Source organism: Dama dama, chromosome 11 (assembly GCF_033118175.1).
Source record: "Dama dama isolate Ldn47 chromosome 11, ASM3311817v1, whole genome shotgun sequence".
NCBI classification, from domain to species: domain Eukaryota; kingdom Metazoa; phylum Chordata; class Mammalia; order Artiodactyla; family Cervidae; genus Dama; species Dama dama.
Genome location: NC_083691.1, coordinates 82,068,317 through 82,095,424, shown reverse-complemented (window position 1 = coordinate 82,095,424; position 27,108 = coordinate 82,068,317). Strand labels below are relative to the sequence as shown.

Below are 27,108 nucleotides of genomic sequence, written 5' to 3'. Positions count from 1 at the left end.
AATGTGACTATACTTGGAAGCTGGGTCTTTATTAGGGTGGGCCTAATCCAATATGACTAGTGGTCTTATAAGAAGAGGAAGTTTAGATACAGATACACACAGAGGGAAGACCATGTGAAGATACAAGAAGACAACCTTCCACAAGCCAAGAAGAGACACCTCAGAAGAAATCCACTCTGTTAACACCTGGATCTTGGACTTCAAGCCTCCAGAATTATAATAAAATACATTTCTGTTGTTTAAGCTACCCTGGGTATGGTACTTTGTTATGGTCACCCCAGTCAACTAATACAACTATGTAGTCATTAATAAATCAGAGCTCTGCCATTAAACAGATTTCCATAAAGTATTCTTGAATAAAACAGAAAACTTCAAAGTACAGAAACATTAAAAAAATCATACACACTTCCAAATGAATTATATACATTTATACATGAATGTGACAACATAGAGAAAAATATGGAATAATATAACCTAGGTTATTAACATAGGTTGGAGGGACCTGGCAGAGCAGGAATGTGGATGAAAGGAAAAAAGGAGGAAGAATGAATAAACTACCTCTTCCTCTCAAAGAGAACAAAAAAAAACTATACTGCAAAGATCAAATTGATGTAGCTCTGTAATACTTTATGTATACATAAAATTTAGATTAAAATTTTTTCATTTTATTTTTAATTTGAATAAAAATTTCATGATTGCTTTTCTGCTGTATGTACGTGAGTGACAAAGAAGACAATATGCAATGTCCTTTCCCACAGAAAATAACTAAGCACATCAAATTCCAAACGTGTCAAGTGCCAAGTTTATATCATCTATCATTTATTTTGCTTTAAAAATAAGTATGACCTTTCTAAAAATTTTTTAAATTACTGTGATAACAGCGTTCCCACCAATAAAAGAATCTGATGTATTTTTTAGTTCTTCTTCAAGCATTTTCTTAATCTTCATGCTCAAGAGTCTTTCAAAGGTAAGAAATCCCTTATTAGTGAGGTCCTGATACAGGTAGTCGCTCTTTATAAAACTCCCACCGTTTTCACCCTAGTGTTCCCATTCTATCTTACTTTAAAAGTTATGATTCCATTCTAAGAGGCATCTTTAAAGCTAGAAGAGCAAATCATAATACATGTGTGTCTGTTGTCTATTCTCTGACATTTTCCCCCAAAATACCACAGATGGCAGTTTGTGACTTGAATACCTAACAAAACACACCAATTCAATGCCTATAATCTCTATGCATCAGATTCTAAAATCTGGTGAATCAACAGCAGGGTTAACTTTTTTCCAAATTCAGTCTTATTCAAACAGATCAGGTTCCTTGATGTACAATCACTAAGCTGATTTAACAAGATGAACTAAAGAGATTTCTTCATATCTATGCTTTCATTTCTAGACGATGAAATGGTCAATGTCATCTGTGAATTCTTGATGATATTTTTGTAAATTTTATTCATTTTCTGACCTTCTGAGTAAAGAAGGCTAGATCTCAAATTAGATGATGCACACATGTATACATTCAACAGATACTGTGCTAGAAACTAGGAATACAAGATAGATGTAGTTCCTGCCTTCATAGAGATTTTAAGTACAAGAGAGAAACAAAACATTAAACAGTCAAAAGAGTAACTACTTTAGTAAGAGACAGAGCAGTGAAGAAGTTAAGTGTGGGCCTAAACTGTCTAATTGAAGAAAGTGGGGAAAACCACTAGACCATTCAGGTATGACCAAAATCAAATCCCTTATGACTATACAGTGGAAGTGAGAAATAGATTTAAGTGACTAGATCTGATAGACAGAGAGCCTGATGAACTATGGACGGAGGTTCATGACACTGTACAGGAGACAGGAATCAAGACCATCCCTAAGGAAAAAAAAAATGCAAAAAAGCAAAATGGCTGTCTGAGGAGGCCTTACAAATAGCTGTGAAAAGCAAAGGAGAAAAGGAAAGATATACCCATTTGAATGAAGAATTCCAAAGACTAGCAAGGAGAGATAAGAAAGCCTTCATCAGCAATCAATGCAAAGAAACAGAGGAAAACAACAGAATAGGAAAGACTAGAGATCTCTTCAAGAAAATTAGAGATACCAAGGGAATATTTCATAAAAAGATGGGCTCAATAAAGAACAGAAATGGTATGGACCTAACAGAAGCAGAAGATATTAAGAAGAGGTGGCAAGAATACACAGAGGAACTGTACAAAAAAAATCTTCGCGACCCAGATAATCACGATGGTGTGATCACTCACACTCACCTAGAGCCAGACATCCTGGAATGCAAAGTCAAGTGGCCCTTAGGAAGCATCACTAAGAACAAAGCTAGTGGAGGTGATGGAATTCCAGTTAGCTATTTCAAATCCTGAAAGATGATGCTGTGAAAGTGCTGTACTCAATATGTCAGCAAATATGGAAAACTCAGCAGTGACCACAGAACTGGGAAAAGGTCAGTCACTCCAATCCCAAAGAAAGGCAATGCCAAAGAATGCTCAAACTACCACATACTGCACTCAAACTGCACTCATCTCACACACTAGTAAAGTAATGCTCAAAATTCTCCAAGCAGGCTTCAGCAATACATGAACTGTGAACTTCCAAATGTTCAAGCTGGGTTTAGAAAAGACAGAGGAACCAGAGATCAAATTGCCAACATCCGCTGGATCATTGAAAAAGCAAGAGAGTTCCAGAAAAACATCTATTTCTGCTTTATTGACTATGCCAAAGCCTTTGACTGTGTAGATCACAATAAACTGTGGAAAATTCTGAAGGAGATGGGAATACCAGACCACATGACTTGCCTCTTGAAAAATCTGTATGCAGGTCAGGAAGCAACAGTTAGGACAGGACATGGAACAGACTGGTTCCAAATAGGAAAAGGAGTACATCAAGGCTGTATATTGTCACCCTGCTTATTTAACTTATATGCAGAGTACATCATGAGAAACGCTGGGCTGGAGGAAGCACAAGATGGAATCAAGATTGCCAAGAGAAATATCAATAACCTCAGATGTGCAGATGGCACCACCCTTATGGCAGAAAGTGAAGAAGAACTAAAGAGCCTCTAGATGAAAGTGGAAGAGGAGAGTGAAAAAGTTGGCTTAAAGCTGAACATTCAGAAAACGAAGATCACGGCATCCTGCCCCATCACTTCATGGCAAACAGATGGGGAAACAGTGGAAACAGTGGCTGACTTTATTTTTTGGGGCTCCAAAATCACTGCAGATGGTGATTGCAGCCATGAAATTAAAAAGTTAGTGATAATTTGTCTTTGTTTATTTGGGGCTCCTAATCACCATAGCAATTCTGTAAGAGAGCCACCTTTTTAACTCCCTTCTCCTTGGCCTCAGTTCAGTTCAGTTCAGTCGCTCAGCCGTGTCCGACTCTTTGCAACCCCATGAACCACAGCACACCAGGACTCCCTGTCCATCACCAACTCCCAGAGTCCATCCAAACCCCTGTCCATTGAGTCGGTGATGCCATCTAACCATCTCATCCTCTGTCATTCCCTTCTCCTCCTGCCCTCAATCTTTCCCAGCATCAGAGTCTTTTCCAGTGAGTCAGTTCTTCGCATCAGGTGGCCAAAGTACTGGAGTTTCAGCTTCAACATCAGTACTACCAATGAGCACCCAGGACTTATCTCCTTTAGGATGGACTGGTTGGATCTCCTTGCAGTCCAAGGGACTCTCAAGAATCTTCTCCAACACCACAGTTCAGAAGCATCAATTCTTCAATGCTCAGCTTTCTTTATAGTTCAACTCTCACATCCATACATGACTACTGGAAAAAACATAGCCTTGACTAGACAGACCTTTGTTGGAAAAGTAAAGTCTCTGCTTTTTAATATGCTGTCTAGGTTGGTCATAACTTTCCTTCCAAGGAGTAAGCGTCTTTTAATTTCATGGGTGCAATCACCATCTGCAGTGATTTTGGAGCCCCAAACAATAAAGTCAGCCACTGTTTCCACTGTTTCCCCATCTATTTGCCATGAAGTGATGGGACCGGAAGCCATGATCTTCATTTTCTGAATGTTGAGCTTTAAGCCAACTTTTTCACTTTCCTCTTTCACTTTCATCTAGAGGCTCTTTAGTTCTTCACTTTCTGCCATAAGGGTGGTGTCATCTGCAGATCTGAGGTTATTGATATTTCTCCTGGAAATCTTGATTCCAGCTTGTGCTTCCTCCAGCCCAGCATGTCTCATGATGTACTCTGCATATAAGTTAAATAAGCAGGGTGACAATATACAGCCTTGATGTACTCCTTTTCCTATTTGGAACCAGTCTGTTAGTCCATGTCTAGTTCTAACTGTTGCTTCCTGACCTGCTCCTTGGCCTACCACTCAGTAAAATGGTGTTATTAGTGAGCACCAAATATCGTCTAGTAATATAACTTCCTGAAAATGTGTAGTTTAAAATCCCTTTTAAGTGAAGAATATTAAGTGCATCAACCAATAAAAAAGTACTTTTGAGGAAAAACGTTGAATATTCCTGACTAGTAGTTTGTTTCAGTAACCTAGATTTAAATCAAACTCTAAACATATAGAATAGCGATTGTCTACTTCTGTTATATTTTCCTAAAATGACTGATCGCCTATGTGGTCAGGTCCTAGTAAACTATTGTAGCAACAATATTTAGTGTTTTGCGAAGGGGAGGCACTCTACAGCAAAGTACCAGCGATTCAAATGACTTGTTTCCACTGCCATTTCCACCGACACAGGACCAGGTCAGAGTCTGCCAGTAAGTTGGTAGGCAAATGTTTCTGACTGCAATGCCAATGCCAAGCCAACATAGGCAATTCAGCTCAGGGATTCCTATTTTCACATTCAAAACCAGAAATCTGTTTTGCTGGTAGATTTTTACTAAATTAAGATCATTTAACACAATATCTAATTTATTTGGAGAAGAGTGGAGAAATAGCTCCAGAAAGAAGAGGCTGAGCCAAAGCAAAAAGAACGCCCAATTGTGGATGTGACTGGTGATGGAAGTAAAGTCTGATGCTGTAAAGAACAATATTGCATAGGAACCTGGAATGTTATGTCCATGAATCAAGGTAAATTGGAAGTGGGCAAACAGGAAATGGCAAGAGTGAACATCAACATTTTAGGAATCAGTGAACTAAAACACACTGGAACGGGGGAATTTAATTCAGATGACCATTACATCTACTACTGTGGGCAAGAATCCCCTTCAAGAAATGGAATAGCATACAAAGTCAACAAAAAGAGTCTGAAATGCATTATTTGGGTGCAATCTCAAAAAAGACAGAATGATCTCTATTCATTTCCAAGGCAAACCGTTCAATATCACAGTAATCCAAGCCTATGTCCCAACCACTAATGCTGACTAAGCTGAAGTTGAACAGTTCTATGAAGTTCTAGAAGATCTTCTAGAACTAACACCAAAAAAAAAAGACGTCCTTTTCATCACAGGGGACTGGAATGCAAAAGTAGGAAGTCAAGAGATACCTGGAGCAAAAGGCAAGTTTGGTCTTGGAGTACAAAATGAAGCAGGTCAAAGGCTAACAGAGTTTTGCCAGGAGAACGCAAAACACCCTCGACCAACAACACAAGAGATGACTTTACACATGACCATCACGAGATGGTCAATACAGAAGTCAGATTGCTTATACACTTTGGAGCCGAAGATGGAGAAGCTCTATACAGTCAGCAAAAACAAGACCGGGAACTGACTGTGACTCAGATCTTGAACTCCTTATTGCAAAAATCAGACTTAAATTGAAGAAAGTTGGGAAAAGCACTAGACCATTCAGGTATGACCTAAATCAAATCCCTTACAATTATACAATGGAAGTGACAAATAGATCCAAGGGATTAGATCTGATAGACAGAATGTGTCAAGAACTATGGACAGAGGTTAGAGACATTGTACCAGGAGGCAGTGATCAAGACCATCTCCAAGAAAAAGAAATGCAAAAAGGCAAAATGGTTGTCTGAGGAGGTCTTACAAATAGAGGAAAAAAGAAGAGAAGCGAAAGGCAAAGGAGAAAAGATATACCCATTTGAGTGCAGAGTGCCAAAGAATATCAAGGAGAGATTAAAAAAAGACTTCCTCAGTGATCAGTGCAAAGAAATAGAGGAAAACAATAGAATGGGAAAGACTAGAGATCTCTTCAAGAAAATTAGAGATACCAAGGGAACATTTCATGCAAAGATAGGCACAATAAAGGACAGAAATGGTATGGACCTAACAGAAGCAGAAGCTATTAAGAAGAGGTGACAAGAATACACAGAAGAACTGTACAAAAAAGGTCTTAATGACCCAGATAACCATGATGGTGTGATCACTCACCTCGAACCAGACATCCTGGAAATGGCAAGTCAAGTGGGCCTTAGGAAGCATCACTACAAAGCTAGGGTGATGACAGAATTCCAGCTCAGCAATTTCAAATCCTCAAAGATGCTGCTGTGAAAGTGCTGCACTCAACATGTCAGCAAATTTGGAAAACTCAGCAGTGGCCACAGGACTGGAAAAGGTCAGTTTTCATTCCAATCACAAAGAAAGGCAATGTCAAAGAACGTTCAAACTACTGCACTACTGCAGTCATCTCACATGTTGCAAAGTAATGCTCAAAATTCTCCAAGCTAGGCTTCAATAGTACATGAACCGAGAACTTCCAGATGTTCAATCTGGATTTAGAAAAGGCAGAAGAACCAGAGATCAAACTGCCAATATCCGCTGGATCCCAGAAAAAGAGAATTCCAGAAAAACACCTACTTCTGCTTCATTGTCTACACTAGAGCCTTTGACTGTGTGGATCAAAATCTGTGGAAAATTCTTCAAGAGATGGGAATATCAGACCACCCTACTTGCTTCCTGAGAAATCTGTGTGCAGGTTAAGAAGCAACAGTTGGAATCAGACATGGAACAACTGACTGGTTCCAAATTGGGAAAGGAGTACGTCAAGGCTGTATATTCTCATCCTATTTATTTAACTTCTATGCAGAGTATATCATGCAAAATGCTGGGCTGCATAAAGCACAAGCCAGAATGAAGATTGCTGGGAGAAATATCAATAATCTCAGATATGCAGATGAAACCACCCTTATGGTAGAAAGCGAAGAAAAACTAAAGAGTCTCTTGATGAAAGTTCAGAGGAGAGTGAAAAGGCTGGCTTAAAACTCAACATTCAAAAAGCTAAGACCATGGCATCCAGTTCCATCACTTCATGGTAAACTGATGGGAAAACAATGGAAACAGTGACAGACTTTTCTTAGGCTCCAGAATCACTGCAAGTGGTGACTACAGCCATGAAATTAAGACACTTGCTCCTTGGAAGAAAAGCTATGACCAACCTAGACAACATATTAAAAAGCAGAGATATTACTTTGCCGACAAAGGTCCATCTAGTCAAAGCTATGGTTTTTCCAGTAGTCATGTATGGATGTGAGAGTTGGACCATAAAGAAAGCTGAGTGCCTAAGAATTGATGCTTTTGAACTGCAGTGTTGGAGAAGACTCTTGAGAGTCCCTTGGATTACAAAGAAATCAAACCAGTCCATCCTAAAGGAAATCAACCCTGAATATTCACTGGATGACTGATGCTAAAGCTGAAGTTTCAATACTTCGGCCACCTGATGCAAAGAACCGAGTCATTGGAAAAATCTCTGATGCTGGGAAAGATTGGAGGCAGGAGGAGAAGGGAACAATAGAGGATGAGATGGATGAGATGGATGAATTGGATGGCATCACCAACTCAATGGACATGAGTCTGTGCAAGCTCCAGGAGTTGGTGATGGAGGGAAATCTAGCCTGCTGCAGTCCATGGGGTCTCAAAGAGCTGGACAGAACAGAGCGACTGATCTGAACTGAATTTATTTGCTATGAAGTTGGAGGTAACAGCAAGCACGAAAACCCAATACAGGAGACTGTTCAGAGAAACAAATAGCAAGCAGAGCCAGCAGAGTGTGTGGAGATGAGCTCAGAGAGATAGGAGGTGGCCAGATCACTTAACGACTTTTGAGGGTGATGAAGCAGCAATTAGGTTTCTACAAGGGTACACTGCAACTTTAAGTTCAGGAAAAAGAAAGTTCATTGCCATGGTTTTAGATTTCACATTGCAAATAAGAAACTTATGGGGTCTGATGTCAAAGAAAAACATTCATAATATCTGAAAAACCTTTTCCCTTCCCAACTATTTTATAGCCACGAGGCTGTATATTCTTTATACAGTTCAACTAAAACAGCATATCAGAACCAACTGAATGCAGATAATCTGTTCCTTCTTTTTCTAATTTTTTATTTTTTGGTCTTGCCATGCAACATGCAGGCTCTCAGTCCCCTGGCCAGGGACTGAGCCTGTGTGCCATGCAGTGCAAGTAGTCTCAATCACTGGGCTACCAGAAACTCTGTTTCTTTTATGAAGTTGGATATTGAGATTTGCAAAAATGTAAAAAATGACACTAAATTTTTTGTTTGGGGAAATATAGTTACTTTACAAAAAATTTTATTGTTAATATGTAAGGAGTTCACTATTTTAAAATGAGTTTAAGTGTTTTATTTTTTAAATATAAATTCATGGGCATAACTCATATACAAAGTGCTCTTTGAGAACCTCAATAATCGTTTAAGAGTGTAAAGGAATTATCAGATCAAAAACTTGAGAACTACTGATTTATTCATCAAAGATGTCTTGGAGTAGCATTCCCCAATCATCATTAATAACTTTTGAGGACTTCTTATCAGGCTAACTATAGAAGATCTGTTTACAAATAATTCAGTCAGCCACACACATCATCCTGTTCACCCTCCAAAACCCCAAATCATAAACCTGTTAGTCCTATGACTTCCACAACTTTTAGAAGTGAGGGGCAAGCTTCCAAGAGAAATCTACACTGAACCACAATACATAACACAAGTAAAAGTAAAGCTGCCCTGGTTAAAGAGAGTGTGGTATCCCCTACCTCTAGTTCATCAATCCTTTCAGTTGCCATGAAGGTCCCTCTAAAGTACTACCTGCTGCTGCTGCTAAATTGCTTTAGTCGTGTCCGACCCTGTGCGACCCCACAGACGGCAGCCCACCAGACTCCGCCATCCCTGGGATTCTCCAGGCAAGAACACTGGAGTGGGTTGCCATTTCCTTCTCCAATGCATGAAAGTGAAAAGTGAAAGTGAAGTCGCTCAGTCATCTCCAACTCTTCGCGACCCCATGGACTGCAGCCTACCAGGCTCCTCCATCCTGGGATTTTCCAGGCAAGAGTACTGGAGTGGGGTGCCACTGTCTAGAATCACACAAAACACAGTTTTTAAAATCTTTATTTTAAACTGCTGCTCAAATGTGCTACTTACAAAGTTTCAAAAAGGTTTTGTCATTGCTTCAAAATGATCATGTTCAAACTCACCCTCCAGTAGACACTCTTCCTATCCAAGTACTAACCAGGCCTGACCCTGCTTAGCTTTCAAGATCAGACAAGATCAGGCGCGTTCAGGGTGGTATGGCCATAGACCAGTAGACACTCTTAAGTCACTCAGTCATGTCCGACTCTACGACTCCACAGTCCATGGAATTCTCCAGGCCAGAATACTGGAGTGGGTTGCCTTTCCCTTCTCCAGGGGATCTTCCCGACCCAGGGATCAATCCCAGGTCTCAGATGTACAGTACTACTATCTATGTGTGTGTGTGTGCGTGCAAACTCAATCGTGTCCAACTCTTTGTGACCCTCCTGGATGGTAGCCTGCTAGGTTCCTCTGTCCGTGGAATTACCCATGCAAGAATACTGGAGTGGGCTGCCATTTCCTACCCCAAAGGGATCTTCCTGACCCAGGGATTGAACTACATCTCTTGTGTCTCTGCTTTGGCAGGTGGATTCTTAACTACTGCTCCACTTGGGAAGTCCATTAGTATCTATACCTATGGAGAAACACAAAGTTGTTTAAATCTCATAACAACTCTCAGACTCATGAGAATGTCTAAGGATTCTTAATAAATTACTTGAGGACTGGTGGGTGAGTGGAGTTCATCTAAAAAGGCTTCCTGGAGAAAGAGACACTATGACTAGGCAAGCAGGAAAGTCAGTTCAGTTACAAAGGGCTAGAATGAGGCATGTTTCCTAGATTATACGAACTAACAACCAGGCAGTGTGTGGCTCTTAAGCACCTGAATTCTGCAGGCCACATACAAAAGTTTTTATCTGAAACAGTGAAATAACTCTCTTTTCTTGAATTTGGGGCAGAAGTACATCTCCTACTTTAGTAATAAGTTCTCTACTTTATACAAAATTTGAAAATAAGCCCAAAGACTTAATTGGAATACTTGTTTCTAAGACAAAAATTATTTCAGTTCCACATAAACTGAGATTGACATAGGACAGGACTGTTTCACAGTTCAAAGAAGACAGAATTCATTAAGAGTTTTAACAGTGAAGCATAAAAATTATTTTAGCAACATTACAGCATAGTTGGAATAGGCCACTGGCTGTATAGAAGCCTAGGCAGGAGCAGACCAAGGGCAGGCAGTCAGCAGTGCTTTCACAATCTATTTTTAGTGCTTAACAGTGCTTTCTACACATCTCACAGTTGGTGTCTAAAAAACTAGATGTTTATATAAAGCTACCTATTTGGCTAAGCAAACTCCTATGAAAGAAACAACACAGATTAACTATTTTGGGCAAAAAGTGAAAAAAAAAAAAAAGATTGCTTTATTAAGAGTGAAGGGCTAAATGATGGCTCAACTGGTAAAGAATCTGCCTGCAATGAGGGAGACCTGGGTTCGATCCCTCAGTTGCAAAGATTCCCTGGAGAAGAGAAAGGTTACCCACTCCAGTATTCTGGCCTGGAGAATTCCATGGACTGTAAAAGTCCATGGGGTCACAAGGAGTCAGACACGACTGAGTGACTTTCACTTTAAATGAAAAAAAGAGACTTTAGTATTTTTGTAATTATTAAAAGGAACATCTATTAGCCTATATCTTAGACTGGTGAAAGCAAGACTGTCTCTTCCCTTACACCGACTTTGGCCAGGGAGATTTTTAAAGGGGGCACGTGGGGAGGAGTTGGGGAGGGAGGACAGATAGATTTATACTTTTCCTATTACACGTCCTTTTCTCATCACTCCCTCTAAATTTTCTACTAGGTGTAGCATGTCTCCAGGAAATAATTAACTTGCCTACCATACTGTTTCACACAAGTTTATTCATGAAATTCTGTCCCACATTTCACTGTCCCACCTATCTTCTTCCTCATATGCTTCCTTTGTTTAAAAACAGAAGAGAAAAGACACCCATAAAGGGAAATGTACTCTTTATACAAGATTTCAGTAATGCAAAATGAATAAGTTCTGGAGATCTAATATACATGATGACTATAGTCAATAATACTGTATCATATTCTTGAAATTTGTTGAGAGCACATCTTAAGTGTTCTCACAACACAAAAAGAGGATAACTATGTGAGCTGGTGGAAATGTTAATTAGCTTGATTGTGGTAATCATTTACAATGTAAATATATATCAAAATATCACACTGTATACCTTAAAAGTATATACAAGTTTTCTAAGTTATACCTTAATAAAGCTGAGAGAAAAATAAAAAACAAAACCACCTATAAATCATCCTTTTTTTTTTTTGAAGTGTTCCTTTTTATTTTTTTTTATTTTTTTTTTTATTAGTTGGAGGCTAATTACTTCACAACATTTCAGTGGGTTTTGTCATACATTGATATGAATCAGCCATAGATTTACACGTATTCCCCATCCCGATCCCCCCTCCCACCTCCCTCTCCACCCGATTCCTCTGGGTCTTCCCAGTGCACCAGGCCCGAGCACTTGTCTCATGCATCCCACCTGGGCTGGTGATCTGTTTCACCATAGATAATATACATGCTGTTCTTTCGAAACATCCCACCCTCACCTTCTCCCACAGAGTTCAAAAGTCTGTTCTGTACTTCTGTGTCTCTTTTTCTGTTTTGCATATAGGGTTACCGGTACCATCTTTCTAAATTCCATATATATGTGTTAGTATGCTGTAATGTTCTTTATCTTTCTGGCTTATTTCACTCTGTATAATGGGCTCCAGTTTCATCCATCTCATTAGAACTGATTCAAATGAATTCTTTTTAACAGCTGAGTAATATTCCATGGTGTATATGTACCACAGCTTCCTTATCTATTCATCTGCTGATGGGCATCTAGGTTGCTTCCATGTCCTGGCTATTATAAACAGTGCTGTGATGAACATTGGGGTGCACGTGTCTCTTTCAGATCTGGTTTCCTCAGTGTGTATGCCCAGAAGTGGGATTGCTGGGTCATATGGCAGTTCTATTTTCAGTTTTTTAAGAAATCTCCACACTGTTTTCCATAGCGGCTGTACTAGTTTGCATTCCCACCAACAGTGTAAGAGGGTTCCCTTTTCTCCACACCCTCTCCAGCATTTATTGCTTGTAGACTTTTGGATAGCAGCCATCCTGACTGGTGTGTAATGGTACCTCATTGTGGTTTTGATTTGCATTTCTCTAATAATGAGTGATGTTGAGCATCTTTTCATGTGTTTGTTAGCCATCTGTATGTCTTCTTTGGAGAAATGTCTGTTTAGTTCTTTGGCCCATTTTTTGATTGGGTCATTTATTTTTCTGGAATTGAGCTGCAGGAGTTGCTTGTATATTTTTGAGATTAATCCTTTGTCTGTTTCTTCATTTGCTATTATTTTCTCCCAATCTGAGGGCTGTCTTTTCACCTTACTTATAGTTTCCTTTGTAGTGCAAAAGCTTTTAAGTTTCATTAGGTCCCATTTGTTTAGTTTTGCTTTTATTTCCAATATTCTGGGAGGTGGGTCATAGAGGATCCTGCTGTGTAAATCATACTTTTTAAAGCCAAATTATCTGCCAGGCTAGCACAGAATCAATTTTTAAGTCATTCCAAAAATATTACGCTTTTTATTATCTAAAGAACTGTTGCCAAGGAGATCTGTATTTGAAAATCACTAAAAATATATCAGCTGAAATAAATTTTTACTTTCCTTCAAAAAAGAATTATCAGAAATAAATTTACTAAGAACTACCTAGAAGTGTGTTCAGTCGTGCCCAACTCTTTGCGACCCCATGGACTGCAGTCCACCAGGCTCCTCTGTCCATGAGATTTTCCAGGCAAGGATACTGGAGTGGGTTGCCATTTCCTTCTCCAAAGAACTACCTATACCTACCATTAATTAACTATGTAATCTTGGATTAAGTGATTTAATTAATTTCTATCTGGGCAAAGAGAAGAGGAATTAATTCGATGATCTGTAAAGCTCCTTTTAAGTTCTAACATTCTTTGATTGTAAGATTATTTTCTTAAGTCCAAATAACTGTGAGGATCAGAAGGAAGACAGCCCTAGGAAGAAAAGTATATGTATGTGTGAATTTTAAAAGGAACCAAATAATTGAGGCACTAACCATGGCTAAATAGTATAAAAAACTTTGTATACGCAAATTGTATGTGCAAACAAGAGAGGGTAAATCTAAATTTTATCTAGTAGACAAGTAGAAACTGCTACTTATCAGCATTTCTCTAATATTCCGTGATAGTTAACAGGGATCATTAAGGCAGAGGGTCAGGAACCAACATCATCCGCATCACTTGTTAATGCCTAATAATGTTTGAGAACTGATCTAAGGCACAAGCCTGAAGTAAACCCCTGAAACATTAATGATGAACCCATGATTAGAAAAGTTCAAGTGCTAAACATTTTCACTTTCTGAAAATTAAAAGTTTATATAAGCTTTAACTATTCTATATTAATCACAATATTGTAAGAATGCTCTGGTTCATAAAGTGGGAGGAATATCTGCAGTTCATTTATCTGATAAGGAATCTGTATTCAGAATATATAAAGATTTCTCACAAATTAACAACAAAAACAAAGAACCCAATTAACAAATGGGAAACGAATCTGAAGACATTTCTCAAAAAAAGATATACAAATGACCAGTATGCACAAGAAAGGAGGTCTAACATTATTACTTTAGGAAAATGCAAATAAAAACCACAATGAGATATCACTTCATTTCCACTAGTATGGCTAGAATCAAAAAGATAATTAAGTACTGGTGTGGCTGTAAAGGAACTGGACCCCTCACACACTGTGGGTGGGAATATACCATGGTGCTGCCACTTAGGAAAGCAGTCTGGGGCTCCTCAAACAATTAAACATGAACTTTACCACATGCCCCAGCAATTCCACTCTGAGAGAAATGAAAATACTACATCTACACAAGAAAACACTTAAACAAGTGTTTATAGCAACATTATTCTTAATAGCCAAAAGATGTAAAATAACCTGAATGTCCATGTCCTGTCTTGTTGCTGTTAGTCACTAAGTTGTGTCAAACTCTTCTGTGACCCCATGGACAGTAACCCTTCTGTCCATGGAATTTCCCAGGCAAGAATACTGGAGTGGGGAGCCATTTCCTTCTCCAGGGGATCTTCCCGACCGAGGGATCAAACCCATGCCTCCTGCACTGGTACACAGATTCTTTACCACTGAGTTCACCAGGAAAGCCCACCCACGTACTGACACATAAAATGTAACACTATCCATACAAGCTTCCCTGGTGGCTCAGATGGTAAAGAATCCGCCTGCAATGCAGAAGACCCAGGTTTGATCCCTGAGTTGGGAAGGTCGCCTGGAGAAGGAAATGGCAACCCACTCCAGTATTCTTGCCTTGAGAATCCTATGGATGGAGGGGTCCATGGGGTTGCAAAGAGTCAGACGCAACTAAGTGACTAACATACACAGATACAAATATCCATACAATGGGCTAATAACTGGCTATAAAAAGGAATGAAATACTGATACATACTATAACACAGGTGAACCTAAAACATTCTGCTAAGTGAAACACATTATATGATTCCATGTATATGAAATGCCAGAATATGCAGATTTATAGAGACAAAGTAGATCAATGGTTGCCTGGGGCTGGGGAGGGGTATGACAGAAGGAATCAAGGTTTCTTTTTGAGGTGATGAAAAGAATTAATAATTAAATGTAGTGATGGTTGCACAATTCTGTGAATATACCAAAACCCACTAAATTATACACTTTAAATGGCAGACTGTGTAATACACAAATTACACCTCAGAGTTCCTATCAAAAAAAAAAAAAATAGAAAATGAATAAAATCAAGAAAATATAAACAAAAACATATATTTTCATTGCAGGAGTTAATTTCAGTAGTATGGCTAAAACAACTGAACAATTACATAATACAGAAAACAACTTTACATGTAGCATTATGTGAATTCTAACAGCTTTCTGGACACTAATCCTAACTAACCTGATTTGAATTATACTTTATTTATTTAGAAATTATTAAAAAAAAATCTGTTCCAAATGTTGAAACTTCTGACAAAGCAACATTTATATTAGGGATATAAGGCTATTTTTTAAATATATGCTTTTAAAAACCAGAGTATGTCTCCTTCATAAAATGTTCAACTAATTTCTTACTTTTAACTACCAGAAGCACAAAAGAAACAGGAGTTCTCAAATTATGAGCACAGAACTCAAGAGTTTTCCCAGAAGGTACACAAGTACCACCATAATTCTATTCACTGCCTTTGGAAAAAAAACTTAGTCATCTGTCAATATATCGAATTTCTGTTTAAGACTTTTTTTTTTTTAAAGTACTGCTTCTATTTTTAAAAAGGAAGAAGAGTTCATTATTAAGCCAAAAGATTAGGCTATGTAGATTCTGGTGAGTTGAGATTGGTGGGATGGAGGAAGAGAAAAAAAGAGATTTTTCCTTTTATTTCACATGCATCTGTATTATTTTAACTTGAATAGTGAATGATTATTACTATTTAAAAGGGAAAATCCCACTAAGTGATTCACAAGGAAAGTTTCAATCTTTTAAGTTCTTTTCTTATTTTTAAGAAGGCTATAAAATCAATATGAAGATGGCCATAGTTACCAGTATATTCATTATTAAATGTTAACCATTAAAAAACTTAAAAAAACTTGTATTTTAAAATAATTTTATTTTTAAACCTGTACTTTTGCTGTAACCAAACTATCCAGACTAAAAGAGCTTAGTATTATGAGCTGCTAAAAAGCATAACATACTCAAACTCTGAAAAAGAAACCACAGAAGAAATGTTTTGGCTTATGCAAGATATTTTTGTTCCTAAGTGGTGACTAGATGAAAAAATTAGGAGTTACTTAACGGTAGAACAACAAGATACATTCTGTAAAAAGCTGGGTCCTTTAATCATTCTAAAAGGTAGAATTCACTCCATATACTATAACTATTAATAAGGTATCAATAAGAGTATTGTTATGCTTTTATCAACTTAATAATCATTCAACCTAAATCCTAATAGAAGACAAAAATCTAAAAAAGCAAAAGCAAACAAGAATTGGTTTATTATACAGATCTGAAGATACTTCTGGGTACTTAAACTTTTCCTACCCTGCAAAGTTTTGAACTTTCTCAGGTAAAACGCTAATGTAACACAGATAACTTAAAATACAGTCATAAAGAGATTTCACTGCATTCAAGTCTTGGTAGTTTTCCAGCATATACATTAAAGACTGAAATATTTGACTCAAAATTTCAAACAGGGTCAATGGAATGAAAAATTACTTTGGATAATAGAATATGAAAATATAAAGTACCCTGGCTTAGAGGGGGGTATTAGGTAATTGTAAAAAAAATTTTTTTTTTACTTCACTTTAAAGGTCTTTACTTAAAAAGACCTTCTTTTTAAGAATTAGTTTAGCTATAGCTGCTATGGAGAATTAAGTAAAGCTGTCATCACCATCTAAAAAGTAGTAGTTTCATTATGAAATAATTTTACTAAAACTTCCTAGTAATTCCTATTTAAGGCTAACAGTACAATATTGCTGGGGAAAAATTTTTTTCACACACAAAAATTCATACACAAATGGAAGAGAAGATTTTCTAAATAGACTGGCTTGAATGCAGTCAGAGAAAAACACCACCTTACCTAGATTAGAAAAACAATTAAAATGACAGAAAATTTCTCATCAAAAACCACGAGGTCAGAGGAAGTCACAATAATATTCTTCAGGTGCTAGATGAAAAGAGCTACCAACCCAGAATCCTATATTGGTGAAAAGACTGTTCTGGAATGAAGAGGAAATCAAAACATTCTCAAATGAAACAAAATTAAGAAAATTTGTTGCCAATAGACCCACCCTAAAAGAGTGGCTTAAAGAAGTTGTCTAATCAGAAGGCAAACAATGAAGGAGGAATTTCAGAACATCAGGAAGGAAGGAAGAACATGATGAAGAAATTATTGGGTAAGTACAACAGGCTTTCCTTCTCTTCTTCATTTTTCCAATTATGTATGATGGCTGAAGCAAAACTATAACAATGTCTCATGTGGTTCTAAATGTAGGTAGAGAATATATTAAGGCAATCACCTTATACAGAACCACATAAAGGAAGGGAGATAAGTTTCTCTATGCTTCAGTCAAACAGATAAAATAACACCAATAAGCTGTGATAAGTTATACACAATTAACCCTTGAATGATGTGAGTCTGATCTGCCTGGTTCCACTTACAGGGGGCTATCTTTCCATAGTAAATATTGGGAGCTTCCCTGGTGGTCCTGGGAAGAATCAGCCTGCCAAGGCAGGACACATTGGTTCATTCCCTGGTCTGGGAGGATCCCACATGCCATGGGGAACTAAATAAGCCCATGAGCCACAACTACTGAGCCCGAGCTCTACAGCCTGCAAGCTGCAACTACTGAACATGCATGCGTAGAGCCTGTGCTCCACGACAAGAAAAGCTACTGGAATGAGAAGCCTGCACAATGCCACAAAAAGTAGCCCTGGCTGGCCATACATAACTAGACAAAGACTTCACACAGCAACAAAGACCCAGAGAGTCAAAAAGCAATTTTTAAAAATAAACTTAAAAAAAACAGTAAATACCATAGCACTACATAGTTCATGGCTGACTGAAGCTGGAGATTCAGCACAACAGTGAAGACTGTGGGCTAACTGTAAGTTATGTACAGATTAACCCCCCACCTTGTTCAAGGGTTGACTGTATACATCATGTAATACTCAGAGCCACCATACAAAAAGTTACACAAAGAGATACACAAAAACACAGTAAACAAATCAAAATGGAATTCTAATAAATGCTCAAGTAAACCCAGGAAAAAGAAAACAGAAATGAAAAGCTGAACAAACAGAAAACAGTATCTAAAATGGCAGGCTAATAACACAGCAATAATTATACTGCATGAAGATGGTCACAGCAATTAAAAGCGGAGATTTGCAGAGTGGATTTAAAAAAAAGTGACCTAACCACATACTATCTAATGATAGTCACTTCCAATATAATAATATAAGTAGATAAAAAGTAAAAGAACAGAGAAAGAAGCATTAATCAAAGGAAAGCAGAAGTGGCAACATTAATATCAGATAAAGTAGACTTGGAACAAAGCTAGTGGAGGTGATGGAATTCCAGTTGAGCGATTTCAAACCCTAAAAGATGATGCTGTGAAAGTGCTGCACTCGACATGCCAGCAAATTTGGAAATGGAGACAGTGAGAGACTTCATTTTCTTGGGCTCCAAAATCACTGCAGAGGGTGACTGCAGCCATGAAATTAAAAGATGCCTGCTCCTTTGAAGAGAAGCTATGACAAACCTAGACAGCATAGTAAAAAGCAGAGACATTACTTTGCTGACAAAGGTCTGTAGAGTCAAAGCTATGGTTTTTCTGGTAGTCTTGTATGGATGTGAGAGTTGGACCATAAAGAAAGCTGAGTGCTGAAGAATCAATGCTTTTGAACTGTGATGTTGGAGAAGACTCTTGAGAGTCCCTTGGACTGCAAGGAGATCCAACTAGTCAATCCTAAAGGAAATCAGTCCTGAATATTCACTGGAAAGACTGATGCTGAAGCTTCAATACTTTGGCCACCTGATGCAAAGAACTGACTCACTGGAAAAGACCCTCATGCTGGGAAAGATTGGAGGCAGGAGAAGAAGGGGGCGACAGAGGATAAGATGGTTGGATGGCATCACCAACTCAATGGACACGAGTCTAAGCAAGTTCCAGGAGTTGGTGATGGACAGGAAAGCCTGCATGCTGCAGTTCATCGGGTCGCAAAGAGTCAGACATGACTGAGCAACTGAACTGAACTGACTGAACTGAACTGAAAGTAGACTTCAAAGCAAGGAAATCACTGGACATAGGGACGGACGTTACACAATGTTAAAAAGGTCAGTCCATCAAGAAGACATAGCAATCCCAAATGCGTAGCCACCAAACAACACAGTTCTAAAATGTAAGCAAAAACTGATAGAACTGAAAGGAGAATATACAAACCCACAGTTATAGCTGAACAATTCAACACCTCTCTCTAAACAATCAGTACAACTATATAGAAAATCACAAAGAATTTAAAAGAACTCAACAATACCATCAGTCAACAGGAATTAATCAACATTTATAAAACACTCCATACAAGCAGAGAGGGGTATACATTCTTATCCAGTGCCTAAGCAACACAAAATAAGAGGATATATCTTGGACGACAAATCAAATCTGAACAAACTGAAAAGAATTGAAATCATTAAGAATATGTTCTCTGACCACAATAGAAACAAACTAGAAATCAGTAACAGAAAGTTAACAGGAAAATCTTCAAACACTTGGAAACTTTAACAATACACTTTTATGTAAATAATCTATGGATCAAAGAGGAATTCTCAAAAGAAATTTAAAAACACATATAATAGAACTGAAGGAGGGACTTCCCTGGTGGTCCCATGGCTAAGACTCTGATTCCCAATGCATGAGGCCTGGGTTTGATCCCTGGTCAGGGAACTAAATCCCACATGCTGCAACTAAGAACTGGCACAGCCAAATAAATTCAAAAAATGGGTGGAAGACCTAAATAGACATTACCCCCAAGAAGACATACAGATAACCTACAAACACAAAGAAAGACGCTTAACATTACTCATTATTACAGAAATGAAAATCAAAACTACAATGAGCTATTACCTTATATCGTCAGAATGGTCATCATCAAAAAATCCACAAATAATAATTGCTGGAGGAGGTATGGGGAAAAGGGAACCCAAATGCACTACGGGTGGGAATGTAAATTGATATGACCACTATGGAGAACAATACAGAGGTTCCTTAAAAAAATTAAAACTAGAACTATCATGACCCAGCAATCCCACGAAAGTGCACATACCCTGAGAAAACTGTAACTCAAAAAGACTCAGGTACCCCAATGTTTACTGCAGCAATGTTTACAATAGCCAGGAGATGGAAGCAACCTAAACATCCACCAGCAGATGAAAGAATAAAGCAGTTGTGGTACATATATACAATGGAATATTACTGAGCCATAAAAAGGCATGAAATTAGGTAATTTATAGTGCCATGGATGGGCCTAGAGTCTGTCACACACGGTGAAGTGAGTCAGAAAAAGAAAAACAAGTATCATGCATTAATGTCCATGTATGGAATCTAGAAAGAGAGTGCAGATGAGCTTGTTTGCAGGGCAAAGTAGACACACTGGTGTAGAGAAAAGACATGTGGACAGTAGGGGGAAGGAAGGGTGAGATGAACCGGGTGAGGAAGACTGATGTACATATACACTGCCGTGTGTAAACAGATAGTAGTGGGAAGCTGCTGTGATAACACAGGGAGCTCGGCTAAGTGCTCTGTGATGAGGGGTGGGATGGGGGAGGGAGGGTCAGGAGGGAGGGGATATATGCGCACACAGCTGATTCACTTTGTTGGCAGCAGAAACTACCACTGTATGGCAATTATGCTCCACTAAAAGAACAAATAAAAGCTATAAACAAATTTTTTAAAAAAAGAACTACAGGAAAATGAAAATACTGTGAGGCATAGGTAAAATATATTAAAATCTGTGAGGCACAGGTAAAATAGTGCTGAGAAAGAAATTTACAGCAATTTTAAAAAAAGGAAAAACTCAAATCAAGAATCTCTCAACCTCTAGAATCCCTCTGCAAAAAAAACAAAATAAAAGCAAAGAAAGAAAAAGGAAAAAAATAATAAAAATATGAGCAGAAATCAATAAAACTGAAAAGGGAAAAACAGGGGAGGCTCAATGAAACAGCTGGTTCTTTTAAGAGATTAAAAATTGAGGCACATAGCAAGACAAAGGAAAAAAAAGAGAGAGAGAGAGAAGATACAAATTACCAACATAGTGAATAAATCAGGAATGAAATGTGAATGTGTCTACACACCCTGCAATTACCAAAAAAAAGAAAAGAAAAAATAAGGGAACACTAGGAACAACTCTTCACAAACAATTGACAATTTAGAAGGAACGAACCAATTTCTCTTAAAACAACAAAAACTACAACTTACCCAACTTTACTTATGAAGTTAATAATTTGGATAGTCTTACACCTACTAAATAAAATGAATCTGTAAATTCAAAACATTCAAAAAACTCTCCAGATACAGATGGTTTCACTGAAAATTGTAGCAAACTTTTAAAGAAGAATTAACATCAATTTTCCACAATCTTTTCTAAAAACAGAACTTAAGGGAACATTTTCAAGTTCATTCTATTAAGCTAGTATCACCCTGATTTAAAAAACAAACATAAACACGGTACACAGTATAAAAAAGAAAAACTACAGATCAACATTCTTCATAAGTACAGATCTTTAACAAAACATTAGCAAGTCAAATTTGGAAATATACAGCAAGAATCATTCATTATGATCAAGCAGAGTTTATTCCAGGGATTTAGGTCTAGACCAATATTATAAAACTAACCAATATAATCCATCACATTAAAAAGCTAAAGAAAAAAACCACATAATTCAACTCAATTGAGGTAAAAAAAAAAATAGTATTTGACAAAACTCTTCGCCCATTCATGGGGAAAAAGTATCTCTCAGAGAAAGAGAAACAGAATGGAACTTCTTCAACTGGATAAACAGCATCTACGAAAACCTACAGGTAACACACACTTGAGAGAGAGAGACTGAACTGTTGCTGCTGTTGGTAGCTAAGTCACATCAATTCTTTGCAAGCCCATGGGCTGCAGCCCACCAGGCTCCTCTGTCCGTGGGATCTCCCAGGCAAGAGCACTGGGAAGTGTGGAAGTGGGAGGCACTCAGTGTGTCCAACCTTTGTGACCCCATGGACTACAGCCTGCCAGGCTCCTCTGTCCACAGAACTCTCCAGGCAAGAATACTGGAGTAGGTCACCATTTCCTTCTCCAGGGGATCTTCCCAACCCAGGGATCAACATGCCTCTCCTGCAATGCAGGCAGATCCTCTACTGCTGTGACAATTAGGGAAGCCCAAAGACTGAATACTTTCCCCCTAAAACTGGGGGAAAAAGACAAAATGTCCAATCAACATATTCATTAAACATAGTTCTGAAAGTTTTTGCCAATGCAATAAAATAAGAAAAGGAGATTTAAAAAACATAAATTTGAAAGGAGAAAATAAAACTGTCTCTATTGTCAGTTAAATGATTATCGAAGTAGAAAATTGCAAAGAATCTACAAAACAAAACAAAAAGACAACAGATAGTGAGTTCATTAAGTTCATAGGATACAAGACAAACACATAGAAAAAATCCATGGTACTTTCAATGAACACATGAACATAAAAAATAAAATAACCCAAACACCCGAACCATTAGGTGCAAATCTAACAAAACAAGCACAAGACTTGTATCCTAAAAATGGCACAATACTGATGAAGGAAACCAAAGATCTAAAAACAAGTAGAGAGACATTCTATGTTAATGGAATGGGAGATTCAACAATCAATAAGAATGTAAATTCTTCCACACCTTAATACAGGGGTTTAACATAGTTCCTACCAATATCCCAAGCAGGATTTTTCTGTAGATAATGACAAGATTATTGTAAAATTTATGTGAAAAGGAAAAGGAACTAGAATTACTAAAACAATTTTGGAAAAGAATAAAATGGAAGGAAATATCCTACCCAATTTCAAGACTTATTTTACAGCTATAGTAGTAAAAACTGTGTAGTACTGGCAGAGAGAGAGAAACACATGGACTAAAAGAGAGAACCCAGAAATAGATCCACAAAAATATGCACAATTTTTAGCAAAAGTACAAAAGCAATTCAGTGGAGGGACTGCTTTTCCAACAAATGGTGCTGAAGCAAATGGACATGTGTAGGCAAAAAAAAAATGAACTTCAACTTAAGTCTCATATCTTATGCAAAAATAACTCAAAATGTATCTTAGACTTAAAGGTAAAATGTAAAACTATAGAGCGTCTATGAAAAAATACACAAGAAAAATTTGAGGATCTATTGATATGCAAAGATTACTTAAGACCTGACACCAACCCACTAAAGGAAAATACTGATAAATTGAACATCAAAACTTAAAAACTTCTGCTCTAGGAAAGAGCCTAGAAAGTGGATAAGAAGGTAATGTAATAAGAAGTGGGCAAAATATTTCCAAGCCACAGGCCCAACAAAGGATTAGTATCCAAAATATATATAAAGAACTCTCAAAACTCAACAGTAAAAGAGTAAACAATCCAATTAGAAAATGGGTAAGAGACAGGAAGAAACACTGCACTCATATATGATATGACATATACACCAGTTTTTGCTACAAGTGTTTACAAAACAAAAAGACAGAAAATGACCTCAATGGTTCTCAGTAAGGGACAAGTTAGCTTTTAGACCCGCCATGTGCAGTGGAACCATCGCCAAGATGCAGATTTTCATGAAGACCCTGACAAGGAAGTCCATCACTCCCGAAGTCAAACCCTCAGATGCAACAGAAAATGTAAAGGCCAAGATCCAAGATAACGAAGGAATTCCTCCCGATCAGCAAAGACTGACCTTTGCTGGCAAGCAACTGGACGATGGATGTACTTTGGCTACAACATGCAAAAGGAGTCCACTCTTTACCTTAATGTTTAAACTTTGTGGTGGTGCTAAGAAAAGGAAGAAGTCTTATATCACTCCCAAGAAGAGCAAGCATAAGAGAAAGAAGGTTTAAGCTGGCTGTTCTGGAATACTATATCGTGGATGACAATGGCAGAAATCAGTCACCTTCCTCTGGAGTGCCCTTCTGAAGAATGTGGCGCCGGAGTTTTTATGGCAAGCCACTTACACAGGCATTATTGTGGCAAATGTTGTCTGACCTATTGTTTCAACAAGCCAGAAGGCAAGTAATTCCATATTGGTTAATAAAAGACAGAGACACTAGTTTGATAAATTATAGTACAACTAAATAGTAGTATACAGCCGCAGAAAATAAAGGTGATAACCTTAACTGCTATGGTCTCCAAAATATATTTGTCCAGGGGGCTGGGGGGGGCAGGGAGCAGGGACAAGGGTACTAAAAAAGGGTGTGCTCCCCAAAAGAAAAAACCTTTACATAAGAAACTTGTAAATTGTCTGCCCCTAGGTAGTTTGCAAGAACAGTAGAGCAGATTAATGAGATGGAAGATTTTTACTATATAGTCTTTTGAGCTTTAAATTTTGTGACTGTGTTCTAAAAGTTAAAATAACTTTTATAAAGTGTTCAGTTTTTTTTATTTAAAAAATGAAATAGAAACAGAAATAGAAATAGAAAAAATTAAAAAATTTAAAAAATTTCATATTTGTTATATTAACACTGAAAAATACATTAACTATCAAAAATGTAAATATGAAGAACATTTTTAAAAATTAACAAAGACTGAAATGAGTTTTTAAATTAATTGTATTTTCAAGAATTTGCTACTAGAGATTACTGAATCTTGATGAGTTTAATGGCAAACATGTAAGTGTAAAAACGTAAAGTAGCAACAAAATTAAGAACACTTTAGTATACAATATAAAACAAGAGTGTTATGTAAATTTGTTATTAACTGTTGGAATGCTCGTGTGCGTTAGTCGCTCAGGCCTGTCCAACTCTGAGCCCCCCAGGTGCCTCTGTCCGTGGAATTCTCCAGGCAAGAATACTAACCGTGCTTGTGCTCAGCCCCTAAATTGTGTTCCACTCTCTGCAATCCCCGCAATTGTAGTCCTGCCAGGCTCCCTCTGTCCATGGAATTCTCCAGGCAAGAATACTGGACTGGGTTGCTATTTCCTTCTCCAAGGGATCTTCCCGACCCAGGGATCAAACCCTGGTCTCCTGCTTTGCAGACAGATTCTTTACTGTCTGAGCCACCAGTTGAAATGTTAAGGTAGAAAAGACTTTTTAATGGAAGTTACCTTTTCAAAAGTATTTCAAACTTAATAAACTCACTGCTATTCCTAGAGATTATTTGTTTGATGCTAGAGATTATTTGTTTGATGCTGAGGACACATTTTCCAACAAATAAATGGAGATTAGGGCGTCCCTGGTGGTCCAGTGGTTAAGAGTCTGCCTGCCAGTGGAGGGGACATGGGTTCAGAAGATCCCACATGCTGTGAGGTAACTAACCCCACGTGCCACAACTATGAGTCAACACTCCAGAGCCCACAAGCTGCAACTACTGAGCCCACGTGCGACAACTACTGAAGCCTGTGCTCTGCAAGAGAAGTCACGGCAGTGAGACGCCCGAGCCCTGCAACTAGAGAAGCCACCACTCACTGCAAACACAGAAAGTCTGAGTGCAGCAAAGACCCACTGCAGCCAAAAAAAAAAAAATAGATAAAAAAAAAGAAGATTAAATCTTAAGAATCTCGGAAAAGTCTACTTAAATTATAAAATGAAAGTTCTAAAGTAGAACTTTGAATTCTAGAAGATGAGAACAGAAAATTCTGTGGTTTTTGAAGGAAGAAAGAAAGGAAAGCAGGAGGAAGGAGGAAGGAATAAGAGCATATTACTTCCCTTTCTCATATATAAAGTGACCTCAGTCAAAATTTTGAACTATGTAAATGTCATCTTTGATATCAGTGTCTCACCTTCCTCTCACTATTCCTTGTTATGCGGTCCTACATATATCCCAATGCAACACCTTCCCACAAAGCCTTGCCCCCCTCCAAAATACACTATATGTACTTAACCCACTGTCCCAGCTGCCACCCACTAAGACTCTCAATCTCTCATGAATTGAGATCGAACCCAGGTCTCCCACGTTGCAAGTAGATTCTTTACCAGCTGAGCTACAAGAACTACTTTTTACTTACGAATTTTAAAAACCAAATATTAGAACACAATTTAAAGCAAGTACAAATTATCTGTATTATGAAGTCAAGTGGGCCTTAGGAAGCATTATTATAAACAAAGCTAATGGAGGGATGGAATTCCAGCTGAGCTATTTAAAATCCTAAAAAATGATGCTGTTAAAGTGCTGCACTCAGTATGTCAGCAAATTGGGAAAAAACAGCAGTGTCACAGGACTGGAAAAGGTCCATTTTCATTCCAATTGTAAAGAAGGACAAGACCAAAGAATGTTCAAACTACCAAAGAATGTTCAAATGTACAACTGCTTACTTCACATGCTAGCAAGGGTATGCTCAAAATCCTTCAGGCTAGGCTTCAATAGTATGTGAACCAAGAACTTCCAGATGTATAAACTGGGCTTAGAAAAGGCAGACACACCAGAGATCAAATTGCCAACAATTGATCATAATTGATCAATTGCTGGATCATAAAGAAAGCAAGGGAATTCCAGAAAAACATCTACTTCTGCTTCACTGACTATGCTAAAGCTTTTGACTGTGTGGATTACAACAAACTGTGAAAAATTCTTAAAGAGATGGGAATACCAGACCATCTTAACCATCTCCTGAGAAACCTGTATGTTGGTCAAGAAGCAACACTTAGAACCTTACATGGAACAACTGACTGGTTCAAAATTGGGAAAGGAGTATGACATGGCTGTATATTGTCACCCTGCTTATTTAACTTATATGCAGTGTGTATCATGCAAAATGCTGTGCTGGATGAATCACAAGCTGGAATGAAGATTGCAGGAGAAATATTAACAACCTCAGATATGCAGATAATACCACTCTAATGGCAGAAAATGAAGAGGAACTAAAGAGCCTCTTGATGAGGGTGAAAGAGAACAGTGAAAAAGATGGCTTGAAACTCAACATTCAAAAAACTAAGATCATGGCAACTGGTCCCATCACTTCCTGACAATTAGAAGTGGAAAAAGTGGAAACAGTGACAGATTTTGTTTACTTGAGCTCAAAAACCACTGCTGACAGTGACTGCAG

At 37.9% G+C, this 27,108-nt stretch overlaps 1 protein-coding gene and 1 pseudogene across 3 annotated transcripts in view; one reads left to right on the top strand and one right to left on the bottom strand.

Moving 5' to 3' along the window:
• The window catches only part of SOS1 (SOS Ras/Rac guanine nucleotide exchange factor 1), a 130,127-nt gene that overhangs the window by 83,634 nt on the left and 19,385 nt on the right, over positions 1-27,108 (bottom strand). The window lies entirely within an intron of this gene.
• On the top strand, positions 23,047-24,185 carry LOC133065591 (ubiquitin-ribosomal protein eS31 fusion protein-like; annotated as a pseudogene).